General features: G+C 39.7%; 1 protein-coding gene across 5 annotated transcripts in view; it reads left to right on the forward strand.

The window, feature by feature from the left end:
• FARS2 (phenylalanyl-tRNA synthetase 2, mitochondrial) overlaps window positions 1-25,252 on the forward strand; it is a 522,892-nt gene that overhangs the window by 90,757 nt on the left and 406,883 nt on the right. For 2 of the 5 annotated variants that reach the window (XM_032341008.1, XM_032341012.1), the window contains one exon: window positions 5,244-5,278. The exons of the other annotated variants lie outside the window; for them this stretch is intronic. The gene's annotated coding sequence lies outside the window, so the exon portion shown is untranslated. Of the gene's footprint in view, window positions 1-5,243; window positions 5,279-25,252 lie in introns of those variants that run through there. 5 annotated transcript variants of the gene reach the window in all.

Here is a 25,252-nt window from a genome sequence, read left to right on the forward strand (position 1 = left end):
GAGAGCCCGATGTGGGACTCGATCCCAGGACCCTGGGATCATGACCTGAGCCGAAGGCAGAGGCTTTAACCCACTGAGCCACCCAGGCGCCCCGGCACCCAGCTAGATTCTATGTGTAGAGTCTCTCTTTCCCTCTAGGTTTAAATATTGTCTATGAATCAATCAATCTTGTATCTATATAATTTCATTTGCATAGCATTTGTAACATTTTGCAGATGAGATTTCAAAGATTAAATGACTTGCTAGTTAAGGTGGGTGCAAATTTGAACCCAGAACTTTTTCCTTCAAAACCCTTGTTTTTGCTGGAGTTTGCTGCCGTCTTGGGTTTGAAAAGATTGCAGTTATCGGCAAGATAAAACATGAAGTGAAGTTATAGCATCATTTTTTACTTCCTTTTATTTTGAGCAAAATGATGATATTAAGTAGATGTTTTTAAGAGCATCCTATAGTGCATCTAAAAAATGTCTAAGGAAAGTCCTGCCCTACTAGGGTTTTGAACCTTTTTAAAGGATATAGTCACCTAGAACCTTTCTGAATTGCTGCTCTCCATTTAGAGTTGATTTTTAGAAATTCTTTTCAGCCACTACAACTTGTAAAGCTGTCTTATTTGGCTTTTGTTTTGCTTTTCTTCTCTGCGCTGTTGGTATTTTGAGCAACCCCTAGCTAGGTATTAGACCAGTTGCATCCAACATAAAGTATTTGTTTGGACTTTGAAATCTCCCTTTATTCATCTTGTTTGTACACCGTCTGCTTCCTCTTCCCTCTACTTTCCTGGCTGCCCAGACTTCACTAATTTTTAGTCTTACCTCTTCCATGAGTGCATTCCCGGTCACCGTCTGCATTTGCTATTCTTTCTTCGGCACCTCTGTGGGACCTTATGCTGTTCTCTTATTAATCATAGGTTCTTTCATAAATGTATTTCTGTGTTTCATTGTGAATACCATGGTGCTCCAGCTTCCTACATTTTAAATTCTTTGATTTCGTGGATGGTGATTTAAACAATAGTTCTTTGCACAAAAGTCAGATTTAAAAAAAATCTTCTTAAAAATTATTTAGTGTAACTTTATTTTACTAAAACTCTTTGCAGTACAGAGATAAAATGATTTGATCATTTATGGTGCCACAAAGGATATAGGGAATGTAACACTCATAATTGGTGGTGGGGCTCCTTGGTGGGACTTGTAACTAGTGCATTGCCACTTGGGAGATCCATTAGACTGTATCCGTTCAGATGTAAAATGAATATGCCATTTGACCTTGCAGTTCAGCTTTTAGGAGTTGATTCTCAAAATGCAAGAATGTGTATGCAAACATGTGTACAAGAGGATTTTTTAAATAGATTTATTCAGTTTAACAAAATGTTGGAAAAATTGTCAATGTTCATCAACAAGGATGTGGCTGAATTAAATACATGGTGGAGCTTTCGTGTGATGGAATGTGGAACAATCTGCACCATTAAAAAGAATGAGGTAGATCTCAGTGTCCTACTTGACTTCTATGGAATATTATCAGTGTAAATTCTTAACTGGCAAGAATATGATGTAGAGCAGTATGCTAACATTTGCGTAAAAATTAAGTCTGTGGGTAGTGAACAGAAGGGCCGTCTGTACCCCAGTGTTCATAGCAGCAATGGCCACGGTCACCAAACTGTGGAAAGAGCCAAGATGCTCTTCAATGGACAAATGGATGAAGAAGATATATACAATGGAATATTATGCCTCCATCAGAAAGGATGAATACCCAACTTTTGTATCAACATGGACGGGACTGAAGGAGATTATGCTGAGTGAAATAAGTCAAGCAAAGAGAATCAGTTATCATATGGTTTCACTTGTGGAGCATAAGGAGTAACATGGAGGACATTGGGTGAGGGAGAGGAGAAGTGAGTTGGAGGAAATCAGAGGGGGAGTGTTATGCCTGAGTTTTCGCGTCTGAGAGACCACCAAGGAGCCAACACTGATGTAATCACACGAGGGTTTATTTGACAAGCTTAAGCTTGGGCCCAAGTATACCTGACACAGCGGAGAGGGACTTGGACCCCGAGGTGACATGCTTAAGCTTGGGCCCAAGTATACCCGAGGCAGTGGTGTAGGGACTTGGACCCTGAACCAGACTACAGTCAGAGTTTTTAAAGGCAGAGTAGGAGTGGACTCGTCGGTCGGTGGGTGAGGACAAAGGGAATGATGTTAGTCTCTAAGGAATTTTGGAAGCAAGGTCTTTAGGATCTTTAGGGGCTAGCTGTTGTTGGGAGAAAGGTTATTTATTACCAGTAGTAAAAATCTTCTCTTGAGACTCTTCAGATGTATATCAGTGGGTCATATGCTTTGGAATGATCACTGACACTATCTTGGAGGTTTAGAGATAAAGTTTCACATTGCTCCTATTAAGTGTCCTTGTTAGTGAGATTTAGGTTTAGAAGAAATTTAACTTTATTTACATTTCCTTCTGCCTCAGCCTGCTTCAGTTTTATGGTGGGGAGGGTGACATTAGGGCTTTGGGGAACTGAGTTATTTGCCTCTGGAAATTGGGCTATTGTTAAATCTCTAGGACATTTGTAAACCAAGGGAGACTCCTGTCTTGCAGGATTGTGATCTCTGCAAGTTAACTATTTGTTTTTCTTTTAGGGCAGCCAAGGGTAGCTGAGGAATGTAACACATACTACTGAGGGGAGGGGAGCGGGTGGAGAGGGGGTGCAAGGTGCCAGCTTTTGCTTTGTCAAGATGGCTGTACTTATGTCAGGGCTTGACTCGAGGTGGGTACAGCCTTGTTTTTCTTGGCCTCCAGAGGAAACGAACCATGAGAGACTGTGGACTCTGAGAAACAAACTGAGGGTTTTGGAGGGGAGAAGGTGGGGGTTGGGAGGGCCTGGTGGTGGGTATTAAGGAGGGCAGGTATTTCATGGAGCAATGAGTGTGCGTATAGACAATGAATCTTGGAACAATGAAAAGATAAAATTTTAAAAAAGGTTAAGTCTACGGGAGGGGGCTTTATATGTGTATGTGTGTACCTACATGTATTCAATTGTATAATACATATAAAATGTTTATAGGGAGGTACGGGAGGCAGTGGATGTTTACTTTCACTGTTTACCCTTTAATAACATTTGAATTTTATTACCATATACATGATTTATCAGTGAATAATATTAGTTTTTAAAAGTCTGATAGTACAGATTTAAAATTCCCAAGTTTATCAACTTAGCAACAATAGATGAGAATATGTATATAAAGAACTTAGTATGGTTTCAGGTATAATGAGTCATTTAGTAAGTTATATGAGCAGTGGTCATGGTGGAGATGGGGGTGGAGTTGTAATGATGATGTCAGAGCTTGACCTTGAAGAATCCCGAAGGGCAGGGCAGAGTGAATTTTCCATCTCATTATCTTACCATCACCTGGGGATCTAAGTAGTCTTAAAGGGGTGGTCTCAAGTATGGAATGTTTTATAGTTTGGTGCTTTGGTTTAACCTTATTGGTTTTTTTCTTTGTTCTCTTCTATAATATTTTCTTATTTGTTTGTTTGTTTTTTTAATGTGAAATAATTGTGAATCACTTACTATCAGGGAAGTTATTTAAAAAACTCATGTGTCCCCCCCCAGGCAAAAATAAATGATTCAGTCAGTATTTGCAGTCTTGACAGATGAGCCATGCTTGTCTTGTGGTAATGTGGAGCCCTTGTCTTTTGCCACCTAGCTCCACGTGTATATAAGCCCTACTTTGAGAAGCAAGGCTTGCTATCTACCACTTAAGATTAGGATCTGATATTGCACTTCTATGATTTCTGTGATGATGTAATGATTTCTCTGAAGTTGGTGGAACTAAATTTGGTTTCTAAGTCATGTGACCATCTCTTTGTTGCCATTTGACCTGTCAGAGCATTGGTTCCCTGGCAATGTAACCATGCTCTAGTTCTGTGTAGTGGTCCGGAATGGCTACTTCGAAATCAGCATCCTGGCTTCAGGGGTTTTTACTGCTTTAAGGGACTCATACATTTGCAAATTCCACTTCCATTTCAGTTCTTCCCCAATCTGATCCTTTGTTATGACCTAGGTGGGAAAGGGAAACTGTAGGGAGGGCAGGTAGGAAGGACAAGACAACAAATGGCCAGGGAAAGATCCATAGTTAACCAGGGGGTAACCATGTGCAGGTGCTTTGTGCTGATGTTTCTTCTTCAGAGTGCTGAGGCTCCCTGGTTTGATGGACTGTATCTGTGAAACTATAAGTAGTTTTTTTTTTAAATTTGTGCCTTGCATTTACATATTGATGTCTTTTTTTTTTTTTTTTTTTTTGCCAGTATTGAAATTCAGAATTGATTTAAGTAAATGCACACATATCATCCAGATAAAAACAATCTCAAACTGTTTCTTATGGTCAAATATAGGTAGGTGAAAATTAATGTGTTATGAACAATTAGTAATTGCAATGTAGCTCCCCCCGCCCTTTTAAAAATACTTTCCCAATGTTATTAGGTAAAGAAAAATTACATCGAGTGACTCAGGGTGTAGAAGTGTCGTGAAGGAGTTTCTCACTGTTACTTCTACAGGTTAAGTTTTGGAAAAATTATGTGGCCAGTAATAAAAAAATATTTAATATTTATCAAAGTGGAAAGTAAAACAAAGAAACCAAACTTTAACATTTGACATGTAAACATTGACCTCATTTTTATTTAGTTGTACTGCCCAATAGTAAGTGTTAGTACTTACATGTACAAGAGGCATAGTAGGGCGCCTGGGTGGCTCAGTGGGTTAAGCCGCTGCCTTCGGCTCAGGTCATGATCTCAGGGTCCTGGGATCGAGTCCCGCATCGGGCTTCCTGCTCAGCAGAGAGCCTGCTTCCCTCTCTCTCTCTCTGCCTGCCTCTCTGCCTACTTGTGATCTCTCTCTGTCAAATAAATAAATAAAATCTTTGAGAAAAAAAAAAAAAAAAAAAAAAAAAAAACAAGAGGCATAGTAGATAGTGGATAGCAATGCATTTAACTCTACTCGTTTTTTACCTTTGGCCAGATATTTGGCCTTTTACAGCGAAGAGAGAGACAGGAGATTTTATTGTTCACACTGTGCTGAACCCCAGAGGTGCTGCCCCCACTTGCTTAAGGTCTTTCTAGTGCAAACTTAGAGAAATAGTGGACCTGTTTCTTCACAGAGCTCTTGTAAGACTTAATATGAAAAACCACAGAGGCATAACTGTATTGAGCCATTAATTTTCAACTTTTTTTTCCTATCGTGTTTTATTTTTGTTTTTCAGATACTGTCTCTTTTGGGATTAAAACAGACTGAAAGGTAAGGTTGCGTTTTTGTAAGAAAGCTCAGAGTAGAGGGAAAAAAATCTTAGTTCTAAATATATCTTCAAGAGTTATAAGATAAGATAGCTTTTTCTCTGAAAGAACAAAGACATGGCAGTCTGATGGTTTTTAAAAATTTCAGAGACTTTATTTCATACCCATGTAACTGACGGCTCAGAGTCTTCAAACTATTTCTAAGATCAAAGATATTTTTTCACATATTTGAGATCTCATAAATCTATGGGCAAATAAACTATTTTCCAAAGCCCAGATTTGTTTCTGAAATAAAATATAGCTTGTGTTTTCCAGATCTGTACTTAAAATGATGCAAAGAACTATTTATGTGGAGTAGAATGTTGAAAAGGCCATCAGCATTTCAAAGAGCTGATACTCTGTCCCAGAGCTCAAGTAAACAGTGCTGGCTGTATCCTTCACTGCAGAGATTTCCCCCAATTTCTTTTCTAAACTTTCAAGTTTTTTGATATTTATAAATATCAGATGTCTTAAATTTTCATGTCAAATTTATGTGTCCTCCATTTATTTCATCCGCTTCTTTTGTAGAGCAGTCATTTCTAACCCCGGATCAAGGAATTACCAATATTTCTTCTGCTTTTGTTTGTTTTCTTTTGTTTTTAAACTTGTAACAGAACATCCCACAGAACTCTCCACACTCTGTTTAGGCATATAACATGAAGTGGAGATGAGTTCATTTTTCTCCCAAATAGTTTCTTAACACACTATTCCTTATGTAATTTATTTCTACACTGGTTTATGAGGATATATATATTAAATTTTAAAAAAGGAATCTGTTCACCGTATCGATTCTTTCACCAGTTTTCATTGTTGCTTTTTTCTTGTTATTTTTCAACAACCTTCTTGTTTACTCACTTGTTTAGTTTTTCAAATGAAGTTGGGTATTGTTTAAAGTCCTCCTAACCACTCCCATAGAAATTTCTGTTGGGAGTTACATTAAAATAATTTGGATAGAGCTGGCATTTTATACTCTTTAGTCTCCACAGTCAACATATATCACTATTTATTCTGATCTTTCATGGTTCTTTGTAGATTCTTGCAATTTGCTTCGAATTTACCTCTTTATACCCAGTAGTCCCCCCTGTTATTTACAAGGGATCTATCCTAAGACCCATAGCAGGTACCTGAAACCATAGACAATATAGATCCCTGTATATCCTATGTTTTTTTCCTCCCTGTACATACCAATGATAAAGTTTGTAAATTAGGCACAGTAACAGATTAAAAATAACTAATAATAAAATAGAATAATGATAACAGTGTAGTGTAATAGAAGTTATGTGAATGTGGTCTTTTTCTCAGAATTTCTTACTGTACTGTACTCATCCATCTTGTGATAATGTGAGATGATAAAATGCCCATGTGAGGGGCGCCTGGGTGGCCCAGTGGGTTAAGCCGCTGCCTTCGGCTCAGGTCATGATCTCAGAGTCCTGGGATCGAGTCCCGCATCGTGTTCTCTGCTCAGCGGAGAGCCTGCTTCCCTCTCTCTCTCTCTGCCTGCCTCTCCATCTACTTGTGATTTCTCTCTGTCAAATAAATAAATAAAATCTTAAAAAAAAAAAAAATGCCCATGTGAGGGGGTGGAGCGAGGGGAACCATGCAGGCACTATGACGTGGTGTTAGGTTTCTGTCCTGCTGGCAGTACGTCAGGAGGGTCACATCCTGTTCCGTGCTGACTGTGGGTAATTGGAACAGAGGAAAGTGAAACCGTGGATAAAGGGGGGACTACTTACTCATTGTTATTATAAATGATTTTTTCATTGTCACTTTATTTTCTGTTGGTTATTACTGGGATTGAAAATGCTATTGATTTTTAGGAATTTTAAGTTCATTCCCTTGAACAAACTTATTTGTTCTAATAGCTTATCAGTCGATTCATTTGAGTTTCTAGATCGATAGTTATGTTGTGGCCAATAATACTTTGGTTCCTTTTTTTCAGGAGCCCTGTTCCATTACTTCCTGTATGTTCTTGCATTGGCCGAGTCCTAAAATTAAAAAAAAAAAAGATTGGTTGTAAAGTACTTACTCTGTTAGGAATGATTTTATAACTTACCTAGAGACTGCAGGTTCCTTTCTACTGTGAGGAAAGGTTTTTCGAAATTGCCACATTTCCTTGGTAATGCATCAGTGAAATCTGTTCATATTTTGGAAGAATAATTGTAAGTTTAGAGAAAATTTGTTAAAATAGTTGCTTTGAAAACTTATTGAAAGCAGGTTTTTAAATAGATTATTATATATTTTTTTCCTTTTTACATTTCTAGGCAGAAACTTGGTGATAATTGGGAAAGAGAAATTCAGAGTTAGAAAATATGAGTGGGGCACCAGGGTCACTTAGTCAGGTGTCTGACTCTTGGTTTCGGCTCAGGTCTTAATCTCAGGGGGGACTTGAGATTCTCTCCCTCTACTCCTACACCCGCTTATACACACACACGCTCGCGCGCGCACACACACACACACACACACACTCTCTCTCTCTCTCTCTCTCTCGCAAATTAATAAATCTTAAAGAAAAACATGAGTTCAGTGGTTCTAAATTAAAATCTAACTTTTATGGATAATTGTTATAATAGATATTGACTATGTAGAAAAAATAATTTCCATTAGAGACTCAGCAGAATTATCTTTCCTTTAGTAGGCAGGTAACATTTTTTTACTAGTTTACCTGCTTTTGCGGTGTGCTGTTTTCTAGCTCACGAATTGTCTCTGCTGCCAGAAAGCTGAAACCACCTGCTCAGTTTGCTTTGGTGTGTTTCCTTCCTAACCTGGGGGTACCTTTGCCTGTATGCAGGTGTCTTCCCTCTTTTCTCCTCAGCAGTCTTTTGTGTAGCTTGTCACTTGTCTGAGAGTTCTGAATAGAATCTCCATAGAAATGGTGGGAGCTGTTCTCTGGAAGCTTCTGCAGCAGTGACTTGCCTTTCCCCTTGTTTAAGATACCTGCCTTTTCTTCCATCCACTTCGTTACCAAACCTTTCTCCTGGCAGGATTTCTCAGAAGTTCCCTTCAGTGAGGAGGCTTTCTCTGATCATTTCTGCCAGTAGTTCCTCGAGTCACAGGGCGCTTTATGCTTTCTGTGTATTTGAGACATGTTTAGAGTTTTCCACCGTGTTTCACGGCTGGGTCGCATTTCCCACAAATCCCCAGTGGTTGGCACTGCCGCTGTGTTTTGAATGAATGAGTGGGAGACTGCCTGTATTTTGGTGCTAAGTGCTCTGAAACATGCTTCTTGTAATTTTTCTACATGCTGTCCCGATCTACTAGCCTTTTCTGTATATTCTCTTTTTCTCAAAAATACTATCTTAATAACGGTCACAATACATGCTTGTTACTGTTCTTTGCTGAATATATATATATTTTTCTCAAATATATTATTTTCACAGTGATCATGGCATAGAAGCTATAATACATAAGTTGTTTTCTGGGCTTCATATGTTACTATTAAAAATGAGTGGAGGGGCTCCTGGTTGGCTCAGTGGGTTGAAGCCTCATGATCCCAGAGTCCTGGGATCAAGCCCCACATCAGGTTTTCTGCTCAGCAGGGAGCCTGCTTCCCTTCCTCTCTCTCTCTCTACCTGCCTCTCTGCCTACTTATGATCTCTGTCTGTCAAATAAGTAAATAAAAATCTTAAAAAAAAATGAGTAGAAACTAAATATTTTTTTAAATGGCTTTTCCATTAAAATGAAAAAATATTGCTCTGGAAATATACCAAAAAGACATGAAAAATGCAAGATGGTAAAAATAACAGTGTGGCCAAAGTCATGACTTTGTGGTGAGTGGCACGACTCTACTTCTCTGTCATTATTTTATATACTTTTGGGAAAAATGTATTCCATAGCCACTGTGTGTAACTTCTTAGAATCTGTCACTTAATTGGTGACAAGTTTCATCTCGGTAACAAGTTACTTAATTTTACCTATGAAAGATTCCTAACCAACTCAATCGAAGATAACTACGATGTCTCTAGTCATGGTTAATTAGATTAATAACAATATTAATAATCGCTAAATACTTAATGAGCTCCTCTGTGCCTTTCTCATTTAATCATCACAGTTAGCTAGGGTCGATCTTGAGGCTGTTTGGCTATTTATGTTGAGCCTCACTCTGTGATAAATTATCTTGCTCTGGGCAAACTAGTCAGTCACCTAGATGTCTTTTCAGATGGCCTTGCTTCTCTCAAATATCCAGGAAGAAGGTTTTGTTGGATTTGGGGTGGTGGCATGTGCTCCAGGGGGAAGACTGTATATCCTAGAAATATTCCAAACTCATTGATTAGTTTTTAATCAGTCAAGGAGCAAATTCTCACTAAGGTCAGCTTTGGGTAAAAGTTAATCCTATTGTGTGTGTGTGTGTGTGTTTATTCCTAAGGTCTCAGAATGCTTTATAGGAATTGTCACTTTTCTTCTCTGATCCTCATGATTCCTATGTAAATAAATGAATTCATTTAATTTGAAAGTCTTTTCCTTGAGAATCAAAGCCAGGAAATTCGGCATTTTACAAAATCCCTTTTCGCATACATTTCCTAATATTAGAAATTACTAGACAACCAGCAGTACCCTTTCCTTAGAGGAGAGATGGAAGTGGATCTTGGGCGTGGCTATCTGAAGCCTGTCTTGTGGTGGGCATTGGGGTCCTTCCCTGGAAGCTACCTGTTCTTTCACGTCAAGGCTGTGCCATCTTCTGTCCTTGTGTGGAGGTTGCCAAAGCTCTAAATTAATTGGATGTAGGTGGAGAAGGAGCTCTGTCTGCATGGCGGCTGAGGAGACAAAATGGAGGGAGAGATGCTTTTGGGAGTGAATTTTGGTTCCAATTTCACTTGCCTGCTGTCTGGCCATGCATACAGATTATATGTCCTGTAAGAGAAGTTTTGAGGGAAACTGTAAGAATTATCCAGGGAGATGGTAGGCGGAGTTTGGCTGTCTCCTAGTGTGGTGTTCCCACAGCCCTAATGGGATTGTGATGGTGTCACTTTTTATTTTCATATTCTTGCCTTGAGTATCTTCTACACTGACATCCTAAATTCATTTAATTTTTTGGTGGATTTTATTTTTGTCTTCAAACATGTAACCTCTACCCAGAATTATACTTTAGATACTCCAGAGTGAAAGAATTATTTGAACAAAGGCAGGCTATTTAAAACCTCTAAAAATATAGCAGGGAAGTTTCCCCCTAATTACTTAGCATCACATCACATCTTCAGACTGACAAAATTCTCTGTGCTGTTATTTTTCTGTTTCCTTTTTTAATCAATGCTAAGAGCATTTGTGATGCACTTGTTTACAATAGAAAAGGAAAATGAAGAAGCCCCTGATTTATTTTCTTTTGGAATTTGATTTTTACCGTCATATACTATTTGATTGAAATGATGTGCCCCTTTTTCACTGCCTAATTCTGTAGGATATCAAGTCCTGTGAATTGGTGATAAAATAGCCTCTAATCAGACAATCAGAAATTTCAGTTGTATTGGGAAGCTTGATTCATGTAGCTTTTATGATTTGGAGCATCTAAAGGAAGGAGAAACCATTTGCTCAACAGTGTTTATTGAATATACACCCTCTTGGTACATAATACTTAGTGTCTTAATTCAACACCCATTTATTGTCTCAGTTTCTGGAGGTGAGAAATCTAGCCACAGCTCAGGTAGGGGTTTTTTCTTCAGAGTCTTGAAAGACTGAAATTAAGGTGCCATTGGGCTACATTTTCATCTGGAACTTGGGGTCTTCATCTGAATTTGTGTGGTTGTTGTCAGAATTCAGTTCTTTGCAACTGTTGTATGGAGGCCCTTAGCTTCTAGAGGCCTCCCACAATACCCTGTCATATAACTGCCTTTGTAGGTAATTCACATTGTAGCTCTTTGATATTTTAAGGCCAGTAGGAAAGTCTTTGCTGCTTCCAGCCTCTGTCCCCAGGGAAGACCTGCACCCTTGTGGCAAGGGCTCCCTTGACTGGCCTGGATCCATTCAGGATGATCACCCTTTTGATGAACTCACAGTTAACTGATTAGGGACTATAACCACATCTGTAAAACCCTTTCACCTTTGCCATATAACATAACGTAGTCATGGAACTGATAGTCTTCATATTTGCAAATCCTGCTCATAGTCAAGAGGAAAGGATTATATAAGGATGTGGGTTATCGGGGGTCATCTTATGTTGGACAGAGATTTTGGAGCTGAGGCTATGCTAAGTTTTTAAAGGATTACTCTTGCAACTGTGTGAAAGTTGGTTGTAGGAGAATAAGGATGGAAACAGAACAGTTAGGAATCAATTGTAAAATTTCAAGTGAGAGCTACTGGTGGTTTAGATTGGGGTGCTAATGGTGGAGATAGGTAAAAAAGTTGGAATCAACATGTGTTTTAAAGATTTTGTTTATTTATTTTAGAGAGGGAGCACGTGAAGAGGTAGAGGAGCACAGGGTTGGGGGGGGCAAGAATCTTAGGCAGACTCCGTGCTGAGCGTGGAGCCTAATGCAGGGCTTGATCTCAGTACCCTGAGATCATGACCTGAGCGGAAACCAAGAGTCAGACGCTTAACCAACTGATCTGCCCAGATCATCATATGTTTTAAAGGTAGAGCTAACAAAAAAGTTGCTTATGGACTCAATAAGAAGCATGAGAAAGAAATCACATGTGATTCCAAGGTTTCTGACTTGATCCACTAGAAGGACAAAGTGAGGAAGAGCACACTGGAGGGGGCAATGCAAAATCAAGAGCTTAGCGTTGGATGTAATAGGTTTGCGTTTGGATGTAATAGGACTACTAGACATCCAGGTAGAGATGCTGAGTAGGCAGTAGGTTAGTAGGTTTGGAGTGTAGAGAAAGAGGTTTTAGCTAGGGATATAATCAGAATGTTTCAGTTTATGGATGGTATTTAAAATTGTGAGATGGATCAGATCACCTAGGGGAGTGAGTGTAGTACAAGAGGATGGCTTGAGGACTGAGTCCTGGGGCATTTCAGTGTTTAGAGGGCTGATGAGCAGGAATAAGCTAATGACCAGTAAGGAAGAGCTAGCGAGAGAGGAGAAGTCCAGGTGCTGCGCTGAGACCTAAGAGAAGAATGTGTTCCAAGAAAAAGAAGGGAACAACTTTGTCAAATGCTGCTGATTGTTCAAGAATAATGGAGGCTGAGCACTGCCATTGGGATTACTAATATAGAGGTTACTGATGATCTGGACAGGAGCTACTGTTGTGGTTGAATAAATATGCCTTGTGGGTCTAATTCCCAGAGAATGGAGCAGAGGAATTAGAGACATTAATATGTAACACTTTGGAGGTGTTCTGTGGTGCAGGAGTGGAGATTAATGGATTAGTAGCTGGAGAGAAAGATGAGACTTTTTAAAAGATAGAACATATGGCAATTTGTACGACTAGGTAAATAAGGCCTAAAATAGTTCCTTAGAAGAAAACAGTAGAAAAGACTAACTTCCTAGGCCACCAAAAGACAAAGAAGAGGGCACTGAAATTTTTAATTTTTACCTTCCACTTGTTAGTCTTATTATGACTCTGTGATATTACTGTTTTTATTTTATTTATTTAACCAAGTCAGTACATGTGAATGGAAATCTAGATAGTCATCCTCTGGCTACCTTGCAGATCTTGGCAATCCTGAGTGCTTTTTCTTGGAGGAACCATTCCATCTTCCTACTTCTTTGCCTCCTGTCTTGCAGTGAGAAGCCTGTAAATGTGTCTGAGAGTTTTGTGGTTTTTGTGGTTCAGTTTATTTACTTCTCTGATGAATTTTTGCTTATGATTCAATACTAATTTCCTTGGAAGTACTTTATTTTTAAAAAGTAGGTGAAATTAAATGTGAATTGTCTTTGACCAAGTTTTTCATGTATTAAGATCGGAGTGGAGGAACAGCCAACAGATCAGTGTTTCATTTATATCTGTCCTACGGATCTTGGAATTCTCTGCCAATAACATGAGCAATAACCAATAGTTTGTGAGGAGCCAGAGTAGATGTCACACAGCCAGTGCCATCTGCTCAGAGGAGAGAAGCCTACCAGAAGAAATATAAACATACTGCCCAGGAGGGTGGGTTTCAGTCTTTTCTCTGCCACTACAGGCTGCCATGTGCTTTCATTCACAATTTACTCCTGAGAAAGGTTTTAAAACTTCCATGTACAGAAGTTAAACATGTGGCTCTATATTGCCAGAGAACTAAAACATAAATGTGTATTTTTATGTCCAACTGTTATACAATGTCCATGTCTTTCTAGAATATTAAACTTAGGTTAACCTGAAGTGTTGATAGTTGTACAAGGTAGTGATTTTGTAGCTCATATTTGCTTCTGTCTGTAGTCATATTGTCTGCAATCTGAAATGAACTGTTAATACTGTTAGAAGTAAGGAGTTATCAGTGGTAGTTTTATAAGGGGTAGAGCAGAAACTTGTCCTTTCTTCTTTTTAACAAGGTCCTAATTACCCTGGTTCTTGTAATAAGGTATATACCTGGCCAACAGACCCGTGAAGCTCCCCACCCACCCTCTGTATTTGAGTTAGTGGAATGTTCTACTGATGCTAGTTTTCATTTAGTATTTTAGTCATCTTTCTAAAATTTTCTGTCACTGACCCTCATTGCTTGGACTGTCTTTAGACATTATGGTCTTGGTGCTGGGGACATCTGCCTTTTTCCCTTTTCCCGTTGCACGTTGAATTGGACAACTTCTGTCTTCTCAGTGGCCAGCTGACGGTGAGCCATCACTTTTATACCCTTCATTATGTCCATCTTCATTTCAGTTGTGCTGTTAGTTTCCACTCAGTTTCAGAAAAATAAGTAAATGTGACACACTTTTTAAATAATTGTACAAGTGAATGTTGCTTGGCAAAGTAGAACTGTTGGTGACTGTTCTCCACTGTGATGAAGTGGTGGAATGTGTGTGTCCTGAGGCTGATATGTGGCTCAGGAGAGGTGGTTGGATATTGTCCCCTTTAGGTATTTGAAAGCACTGATTGCATGGATGTTACGCTGTAAAGTTGTGGTGCACCCACAAATAACATTGTGATCCTTGCTGATTGTCTTCTGGGGCTGTTTTCTCTTCCGTAAGATGACCAAGTTGGTCTTTGTGGTCTTTAAGACTCTTTCCAATGTGATCACTATGATTTTACTTAAACTTTCAGATCCTTACACAGAAACAGAGTATTCTTATTTAGATATAACTTGAACAAGTTAATTTATCTTCTTTTTACTCAGACCAGCCCAGAGAAGAAAGTGGGAATTATGATGATTTATTTTTTAACTTTCTCTCTCTATTTAAGATTAAAATTTTTTTTTTACTTCTTAACTAAAATAATTGAAGGCAGCTTATAATAAGGATAACAATTTATCATACAGTATAAAAATAAAGAGGACCACATAGGGAAGTGGAAATGAAAGTGAAAAGAACCATACAAAAAATGATAAATATGGTGATTTTAGGGTTGTGGATGCCCAGTGGTGTTGAAAGGCAGAGAGACAGGCTTCCCAACAGGGAGAAAGTGAGCCAAGCTACCAAGTAGTGGTGCCAGGACCCTGCGGGGGGCTTATCCAGGGGCTGGACGGGGTCTTGGTCTCCTTAGTTTTATACCCTGTAGACTCTCATTCCTCTCCTCTTAGGACTGTGGCATCAATGTTATCACTTAAGAGTTTTGAAATGAAATTCACCTCCCCAGGCCCTTTAAAAGAAAAGAAACAGTTTACTAGGTGTAACCAACTAAAATGTGGCAGTGGTCTGTGGCAGCGGTCCTTGTCTGTGGCAGTGGTCTGGGGGTCTGATGAAGGCTGAGGCCGAGCCTTGCCCTGTTCTGGAGCGCCCTCTGCCTGCTTTGCTGGAAGCACTGGGCTGGCTCTGGCCTCCTTTCCTGAGCTCTCAATGCTTATTTCTGAGCATGTGGTCACCGACATGGATGTCAGCCTAGATTTCAGTTCACCAAACGTCACAGAAGCCATTGCGTTTTTTCATGTGGGGACCTCAAGGCGAGTGGCCTCCAGGTCCAGTTTCTCTGTGTCTGAAATCGTGATTCAGAAAGGCCACCATGGCCACTTCCTGCAGAGAGACTGGCTGTTGTGGTGGCAAGGACCTGGTTCTCTGCAGGGAGTATTTGCTGGCCGGTGCCATTGCCGCACAGGAGAGGGGACATGGAGATGACGCTGTAAGTGCTGCAGGGGGATCACAGGGGTTTGTAACAGATCCAGCTGACCTGAAGGGGGGCCCTCAGGTGGGTAACGGGGCAGGGCAGCTGTCTGGCCTTCTCCTCATGTCTCACGTGACCTGCGGTGTCCTCCTGGATACACTCTGCCTCCCTGTTCTGCTCCACTGGGAGGCCAGCTATTGGCAGCTGAGCAGGTGGCTTGGGGAGGAGGCAGTGTGTAAGAGGAGCGGGTGGTCACAGAGGCAGCACGAGTATACCCTTCTGAAGCCTCCATCTGTGTTAGAGGACTTGTTGTGCCCAATGATAGTTTCTCTTCGACCCCCCGGGACCCTGTGCGATGGGAGTGAGGGGTCTTGATCAGAACAGCTGAGATTCATCCTCATTACCCAACTCAGTGGAAAAACTGTAGCTTTGGAACATCGGAAGATGCTTACCAGTGCCCTTTTTTGGTGTGTGTTAACCGAAGCCTCATTTTCCTTTTCTACAAAATAATATCAGTCTTGGATTGTGACAGTGACTAAATGAGATAATATATATGAAGTGCCCAGTTAGTGACTCAACAAATAATAATAATGCCATTATTATTATTATAAGTATTTGTTTGTTCTTCTACCAGACGTTTAGTAAGAGATGTTAGTAAAAAGATAGGTAGCTTTTGGGGATGGTGGTCTTTGATTCCTCCATAAAGGTGAAAAATCTTAAAGGCAAGCTGCTATTTTGACATTGGAAGAATATCGGAAAGACCTAGATAAAATTGGTAGCTTGACAGGGGTACGCCGCATCCCCAGGTAGCTTCAGTTGAGAGGCATCTTGATTATCCAGAAAGATCAACTCCAGAGCTCCGCTAGACAACAGTTTACCTGCAGCTTCTCAGACACATGCATACAAAAGACGTCCACACGCTCTTTGTGCTGAATAGGTAATAGAGATTTAGAGAGGAGAGTGATTTCAGTTTAGTGTTTGAATTTTGTGTTTGAGAATAGCAGGCAATTAAATGCTGGAAAGTGGCATAGGAAAGTGGCTTGAACTTTAAAAACGTTCCTTTTCCTCTATTCTCCTACTTCACCCGGAGTTACTCACATTTATATTAATTATCTCCATAGCTCATATTAGGTTATACAATAGAATCTGAATTTCAAATAAATGTCAAAATCTGAAAATAGGCCTATAATCTTACACAGGCAACTATGAAGAAAATGGACTTTCTGTTTTTGAAGCATTTTGTCCTGTGAAGCACAGACCTTATTTTTCAAATACCTTGTCACCAGTGTAACTAGAAAATCTCATTAAATACTCCTCAGGGGTGCTGGGGATCATGGCAGGATGCGGAGTTGCAGAAGAAGGAGCAGGGGCCTGGTGGCACCTCGTGAGCCTGGGCCTGGTCTGCCTCACACTGACTCCCAAGGATGACCTGTCCCCTGGAAGTCTCTTTCCTAGCTGACCCCTGTTTCTCATCTGGAAGGTCAAGATAGCAAACCAGTGGTCTTCAGGTCTTTCAGTATTTCATTTCTACGGGGAGACATAGGAGGCCCTGCTTTGCACATCTTACCAGATATTCCTGAGAAAGATGGGTGTTTTGTTCCTTGTGGAGTCCCCTGGTTCTTGTTTGGATGAAACTCGTCATCACCTCCAGCAGTGGTTTTCTGTCTGGGTGTGCATGTGTGTGTTTCTTTGCACCATTGGTGCCTTTAAAGCTATTTGCACAAAATTCCAGTTTATTAAGTATATGAGAGTAGAGCAGCCGCTATGGGGTCATGAGGGTCAGGGTCCTTCCTGTCTAATTTTCACCCCCTGAGCCACTTTCATAGAACCCAAGGTCTGAAAACTAGACATTACAGGATGGGAGCCATGTTCTTGAGTGCACCACCGTGTGCTTGGTCTAATCCCATTTTTACTTTTGCCCACTTTTTCATTTTGTTATGAAAAATTTCATGAGCATACAGTCCAATTTCAAAAACTTTTATAATGAACCTCTGTAAAGCTACCACCTGGATTCTTCTTCTTCTTTTCCCATTTATTTATTTATTTGACAGAAAGAGAACACGAGCAGGGGGAGTGGCAGGCAGAGGGAGAGGGAGAAGCAGACTCCTTGCAGAGTATGGAAGCCTCATACAGGACTCGATCTAGGACTCTGAGATCATGACCTGAGTCGAAGGCAGTGACCTAACCAATTGAGCCACCCAGGGGCCCTTCTTTTTTTTGAATCTGTTAATTGACAATTACTACGCTCATTTTACCACATATCTGTCTGTCGCTCTGTCCATCCTCCATCCAGTACATCCTTTTTTTTTTTTTTTTTTTAACAAATTTCAAAGTAAGTTGCAGACATTCTCCAAATACATATAAAAATATAATTCTGCTTTTGAAGGCAAAATTTCCATACGGTGAAATGCATGTATGTATGTGTGTAATCCAAACGCCTGATCAAGATGCAAAACATTACTTATGTTATATACCCCAAGAAGTCTCCTCATGCCCTTTGGAAGATTAATGTTCATTCTTACTCTCCAAAGGAAGGCATTCTTTTATTTTTTTTTTAATTTTTTTTTTTTTAAAGATTTTATTTATTTATTTGACAGACAGAAATCACAAGTAGGCAGAGAGACAGAGGGAAGCAGGCTCTGCTGAGCAAAGAGCCTGATATGGGGCTCGATCCCAGAACTCTGGGAGTCATGACCTGAGCCGAAGGCAGTGGCTTTAACCCACTGAGCCACCCAGGTGCCCCGGAAGGCATTCTTTTAATTCTTTGTCCAATACAGGTTCGTTTTATCTATTGTAATACCTTACATAAAGGTAGTCTTTTGTGACTCGTTTCCTTCATTCATCATCACGTTTCTTAGACACCCATACTGTTGTGCCGTTAGTAACTTGTGTGTATGGATGTAATGGTATGTCTGTAGGATACCATGGTTTGTCCTTTCTTACACTGATGAACATCTGGGCTGTTTCTGTTTTGAAGCTGTTCTCAGTAAAGTTATAATGAATGTTTTCATACAAGTCTTTTTGAAGACATTTTCTCTTGGTTAAATAGCTAGGGTTAGAATTGTAGGGTCATAAGATAGGTGTGTGTTTAGTTCTATAAAACATTACTCTGAAGAGGTGGTATCATTTTACCCCATCCCTAACAAATATACATGAGTTTTGTTTGCTTCTCATCTTCTCCAGCAGTTGGTATTGTCTTTTATTTTTTTAATTAATTAATTATTTTAAATTTAAATTTTTATTTGTCAGTCAGAGAGAGAGAGCACAAGCAGGGGGAGCGGCAGGCAGAGTAGCAAGTTCCACTGAGTGAGGAGCCCGATGAAGGACTCGATCCCAGGACCCCGGGATTATGACTTGAGTCACAGGCAGATCCTTAGCCGACTGAATCATGCAGGCACCCCAGTGTTGTCTATCTTTTAAATTTTAGTTATTATACTGGTATAATAATAATTAATGGTAATAGTGCTAATAACTAGTATTGGTGTTTCACTAGGCTTTATTTGCATTTTCTTACTGACTGTTGATGTCAAGCACTTTTATATGTGCTTATCAGCCATTCATATATCTTCTTTGAAGTGTGTTGAAATTATTCTTTTGTTTTTAACTCAACTCTTTGTCTTTTTACTATTGAATTATAGGGACTTTTTATATATCAGAGCTTCCATATTCATGTTTTGCAAATATTTTCTCCCAGTCTTTGGCTTCCCTATTTATTTTCTTAAAGATGTCTTTTGAAGAGCAGAAAATTATAATTTTCAAAAAATTCATCTTATCAATACATTCTTTCATGATTACTGCTTTCTAATTTCCAAGAAACCTTTGTCTACTCCCAGGTTATGAAAGTATTCTCATAACATTGTCTTCTAAAAGCTTTCCGTTCAGTTGATTAGTTTTTATGTTTAGGTCTTTGATATATCTTGAATTAATTTATGTAAATGCTCTGAAGTGGTGGCTCTGCTCTTTTACCACTCCCCAACATAATCTCTGGTTTCTGGTACTCTGGCTGACTGGTTATTCTTCTAATGTCTATACATTCATGACTGTGTACTTGCATATTCTATTCTTTCTTCTCTCTCCTCCATAAATATTGAGTGTTTATAATGTGTTAGGTGTTAGGCTTAGTATTGGATATATACTATTGAACAAAATATAAATAATCCATGCCACTGTGCAGCTGGTAGTCTAGTAAGGATAAATACACACTAAGCAAATAAACACCAATGCTTTTATATTTATGTCTGTTGAAGTCTTATTTATCCTTTAAAATTCACCTTAATTGAATATTTCAAAACCAGTCAATGTAATCTACCATATCAACAGACTAAAGAAAATCATGTGGCCGTATCAGTTGATATAGAAAAAATATTTGACAAGCTCCAGTACTCATTCAAGATAAAAGCTCTCAGCAGACTAGAAATAAAGGGGAACTTTCTCAATTTGATAAAGGGCATCTATAAAAGTCCTCCAGTTGGGGTGCCTGGGTGGCTCAGTGGGTTAAGACTCTGCCTTTGGCTCAGGTAATGGTGTCAGGGTCCTAGTATTGAGCCCAGCATCAGGCTCTCTGCTCCGCGGGGAGCCTGCTTCCGCCTCTCTCTCTGCCTGCCTCTCTGCCTACTTGTGATCTCTGTCAAATAAATAAAAAATCTTAAAAAAAAAAAAAAGTCCTCCAGTTAACATCCTATTTAATGCTAAAAGACGGAATGCTTTCTCTCTAAGTTTGAGAAGAAGGCAAGGATGTCTTCTCTTTACTCTCTATTCAACTTTGTTTTGGAAATTCTAGCCACTGCAGTAAGGCAAGAACAAGAGATCAAGACATTTAGATTGGAAAAGAAGAAACAAAACTATCCCTATTTACAGATTATATGGTTGTCTCTAGACTATGCCAAAGAATCTACCAAAACCCAAACCAAACAAAACAGAATGCCCTTCTAAAACTAATAAGTGATTTCTGCGATGTCATAGGATATAATACCAACAAATAAAAATCCATCACATTTCTACACACTAGTAAAGAACATGTGGGAACCAAAATTACAAACACAAAAGTAATTACAATCATTCTTCAGAAAATGAAATATTTTGGAATATATGTAATGAAACCTGTCTTGGATCTCTATGCTAAAGATTATAAAATGTGAATTGAATGAAGTCAAAGACCTAAATAAATGCAGAGACATACTCTGCTCACAGATTGGGAGACTCAAAATAGTGAGGATGTTAGTTCTCCCTCAATTGTTCAATGCTATTATTACAAAAACCTCAGCAAAGCTTTTTTTTGGTTTGTTTTCACTTAAAGACGTCCTTGATGAAGCAGTAGAAATTATTAATCTTACTAAATATTCATCTTTGAACCACTTGTCTTAGAAATGTATATAAAAGTTTTTATTTTTGACAGTTTTAGATTTATAGAACAATTGGAAAGATAATTACCACGCATCCCATACCGGGTTTCCCCTCTTATTAACATTTTACATTAGTATGGTACATTTGATACAATTAATGAACTAGCATTGATACATTGTTATTAATTAAAGTCCATACTTTCTTCACATTTCCTTATTTTTAACCTAATATCCTCTTTCTGTTCCAGAATCTCATCCAGGGTACCATATTATATGTAGTCATCTCTGTCTTGAGCTGTACAGTTAGACTTTCCTCGATTCTTATGATCTTGACAGTTCGAAGGAGTATCTGTGAGATACTTTTAGAATGTCTCTCAGTTGAAATTTGTGGGATGTTTTTCTCAGGATTAGACTGGGGGGATGTTTTCTGGGAGAACCACCACAGTGGTAATGGCCGTTTCATCACATCATATCATGGGTTCATACTGTCAGTGTAACTTATCACTGTCAGTGTTGTCCTTCATCACCTGGCTGAGGTGGTGTTTCAGGCTTCTCCCTTGTAAAGTGACACCCTCATTCCCTTCTCTACATACTCTTTGTTTGTTTGTTTTTAACTAATAGATTTTCTTTTTTTAAAGACTTTATTTATCCATAAGAGAGAGAGAGAAAGAGAGAGTGGGCACCAGCAGGAGGAGAGACAAAGGGAGAGGGAAAAGCAGGCTCCCGCTGATCAGGGGAGCCTGACTTGGGGCTGATCCCAGGACTCTGAGATCATGACCTGAGCCCAAGGCAGGCGCTTAGCCTATGAGCCACCCAGGCGCCTCTTTGAAACCAGCAAGACTTTTTATACATAAGCTTCTTCTAAAATTTATAGGCAAAGGCACAGGTCCTAGAACAGTTAAAAATCATCCTGAAAAAGTCAGTGGAATCACTCTATTAGCTAAAGTAGGGCATATGGTATTGGTGGAGGGATAGATCCAAAATAGAGAATCTAGAAAAAAGCAATTTAATGGAAGAAGGATAACCTTTTCACAGAATGGTGCTGGAGCAATTGGACATTCATTGGCACAACAAATGGTTGCTTAATCCTCACACCTTATATAAAAATGAACTCAAAATGGGTCATGAACTTAACTGTAAAATGCAAAAACATAATTCTTTTAGAAAAAACATAGGGTTCTAGGGCTTGACAAAGACTTGGCATCTAAATTATGATTCATAAGAGAAAAAAATGGATGAATTAGATCTCATCAGAATTGGGCTTTTACTCTGCTAAAGACCCCGTTAAGAGGATGAAAATATAAATTGCAAGGCTGGAAGAAAATGCTTGTGGCCTACATATTTGGTAAAGGACCAGCATCCAACATATACAGAACTTTCAAAATTCAACAGTAAAACAGAGAAACAAAATAATAATACAGTCAGAAAATGGACAATGCCATGAATGTACATTTTACCCAAGAAGATCTACAGAAGGTAAATAAGCATACAAAAAGGTGTTCATCATCATTACTCACTAGGGAAATGCAAATTTAAACAACAATGCAATATCACTATATACCTATCAGAATGGCAAAAATAAGAAGGAGTGTGACAGCCCCAAATGGTGAGTGGGCAGAGAACCTGTATCACTTATACCTTGTTGGTAGGAAGTAAAATGTACAGCAACTCTGCAAAACAGTTGGGCAGTTTCTTACAAAACTAACCGTGTTACCCAGCAGTTACACTCTTGGGCATTTATCCCAGAGACATGAAAACATATGGTCATATAGAAATCTGTACACGAATGTTTATAGCAGCTTTTCTTGCCCCCTTTTAATAGCGAAAACATAGAAACAACCCAGCTATCCTTCAAAGGGTGAATTGTTATGTACATTCATACTATGGTATAAAGCAAAAACTCTGTTTTTTCCCTTCCTGTGTAGGGAAAAACCCAGTTCTCCCTAAGGTGTATTTCCTCTTCCTGTGTGTCTTGTCTTTTTTACCTTTACGGAGAATGTTTCTCCTCTGACACTTCTGGTCACTGAATATTTGGAGATTTTTCTCCACATCCATAAGCGGTTCTCAGATGTCAGCGAGGTGTCCCACAATTTAACTCAATTCTGTCACTCTCTACCCAGAGATAAGGTCCCACAGGTTAAGGGCTCAGTCTCATAACACATGCATATACACTTGGGAGGTCCTTTGCAAGTGTCCTCTGTGCTTCTGAGCAACTGCCTGTAAATTACAGGTTCCTTCAACCCCCTCCTCAGTTTTGATTAATTTGCTGGAGAACAGAACTCACAGAACTCAGGGAAACATTTATGTTTACTAGTTCATTAAAGGATATGATAGAGGTACAGATGAACAGCTGGATGAAGAGAAAACACAGAGTGAGGTCTGGTGGGGGTTCCTGAGCGCAGTGGCTTCTGTCTCTGTGCCATTGGGGGTGCATTACCCTTGTATTGTGGATTTGTTGAACCTGGAAGTTCTCTGAACCTTGTATTGTTAGGATTTTATGGAGGCTTCCTCACAAAGGTATGGTCAATTATTAATTCCATTTTTAGCCCTTTTCCCTCCTTGGACGTGGCAGGTAGAGAAGAATATTCCAAGCTTCTACTCAGGGCTTGGTCTTCCTGGTGACCAGCCTCCATCTGGGAGCTAATCTAGAGATGCCTCATTAGAACAAAAGCCACTCCTAGTGCTCCTACCACTCAGGAATTTGCAAGGGTTTTAGAAACCCTGTGTCAGGAATGGGGCCAAAGACCAAATATTAGAACAAGAGATTCTCCTACTGTTCTTATCACTTAAGAATTTATGAGTTTTAGGAGCTCTTTGCCGGAAGCCATGGGCAGAGAACACATATGACCACAGAATATATATTCATTCTATGATCTCACACATGGGTACTAGTTAGCAATAAAATGGAACAAAGTCTTGATACAACAACCTGGATGACTCTCTAGAGACTTATGAAAGTATGAAATATGAAATATTGAAATAATGAAAATATGCAGTCCTGGGGTGCCTGGGTGGCTCAGTCAGTTAAGCATCTGCCTTCCACTCAGGCCATTATCCCAGGGTTCTGGGATCGAGCCCCACATTGGGCTTCCTGCTCAGCAGTGAGTCTGCTTCTCCCCCCTGACCCCCCGGTTGTGTGTGCTGCTTCTCTCTCTCTGTCTGTCTCTCTTCTTCTCTGTCAAATAAATAAAACCTGAAAAACAAAAAAAGTATGCAATCCTAAGGGGCCCCATATTGTATTTATTCCTGAAATTTTAAAATTATGGGAGTGGAGTACAGACTTACTGGTTACCATGGGTGATAGAGGTCATTGGGGGAGAGTTGAGCCTGGCTGAGAAAGGGCAGCTTGAAGGCTCCACGTGTTAGAATGATCTGTGTTCTGAATGTATCAGTGTCAGTATCTTGGTTGTGATCTTGGTGCTGTGGTTTTGCCAGATGTTATCATTGGGAAAACTGTGCAGAGTCCATGGTTTCTCTCTATAGTATTTTTTTTTTTTTAAGATTTTATTCATTTATTTGACACAGAGAGAGAGAGAGATCACAAGTAGGCAGAGAGGCAGGCAGGGGGGGTGGGGAGCAGACTCCCCACTGAGCAGAGAGCCTGATGCGGGGCTTGATCCCAGGACCCTGAGACCATGACCTGAGCCAAAGACAGAGGCTCAACCCACTGAGCCACCGAGGCGCCCCTCTATAGTATTTATTATAACTATTTGTAAATCTATAATCTCAAAATTAAAAGTTTAATTTAAAAAATCACTTTAAGGGTGCCTGGGTGGCTCAGTGGGTTAAGCTGCTGCCTTCGGCTCAGGTCGAGATCTCAGGATCCTGGGATCGAGTCCCGCATCGGGCTCTCTGCTCAACAGGGAGCCTGCTTCCCTCTCTCTCTCTCTCTGCCTGCCTCTCTGTCTACTGTGATCTCTGTCTGTCAAAAAAAATAAAATCTTTAAAAAAAAAAATCACTTTAAAATCTACTTCCTTTAGAGAGCTGGGTTGTCTTCTATCCCTTTGTATATTTGACATTTACTCATTTATTAAGTTCCTACTTGTTGCCAAATTCACTGCTAGTTTCTGAAAACACAAAGAGTGAAGACAAGTCTGGATATAAATATTTGGGATTCAGAAGCATCTAAGGGTTGGGATTCAGAAGCATCTAAGGGTTGGGATCCTACCCAGGGAGGCTGTTGTAGCTTCAGAGAGCGTCAGGGCCATACTTAATTTCACTCGATTGTGTTGGATTCTAGACTGTGAACTTGAGTGGAGGGCCATCGTTTCTTCAGCTTTACACTCCCAGGACTTGCCTTCATAGGTGGGGTATATGATGCACGAGTGCAAGTATGCCTGGAGGCTTCTTGACTGCATGAGCATGGTGGGGTTCCGGATATGCTTACCCTGAAATATACCCCTTGGTATATTGAAAATCTTAAGCTAAAGGAATTTGAACAAAATGACAGAAGCAAGAAGGTCACTCTGCTTCTCCCCACCTTTTCTGA

Source organism: Mustela erminea, chromosome 4 (genome assembly GCF_009829155.1).
Source record: "Mustela erminea isolate mMusErm1 chromosome 4, mMusErm1.Pri, whole genome shotgun sequence".
Lineage (NCBI taxonomy): Eukaryota > Metazoa > Chordata > Mammalia > Carnivora > Mustelidae > Mustela > Mustela erminea.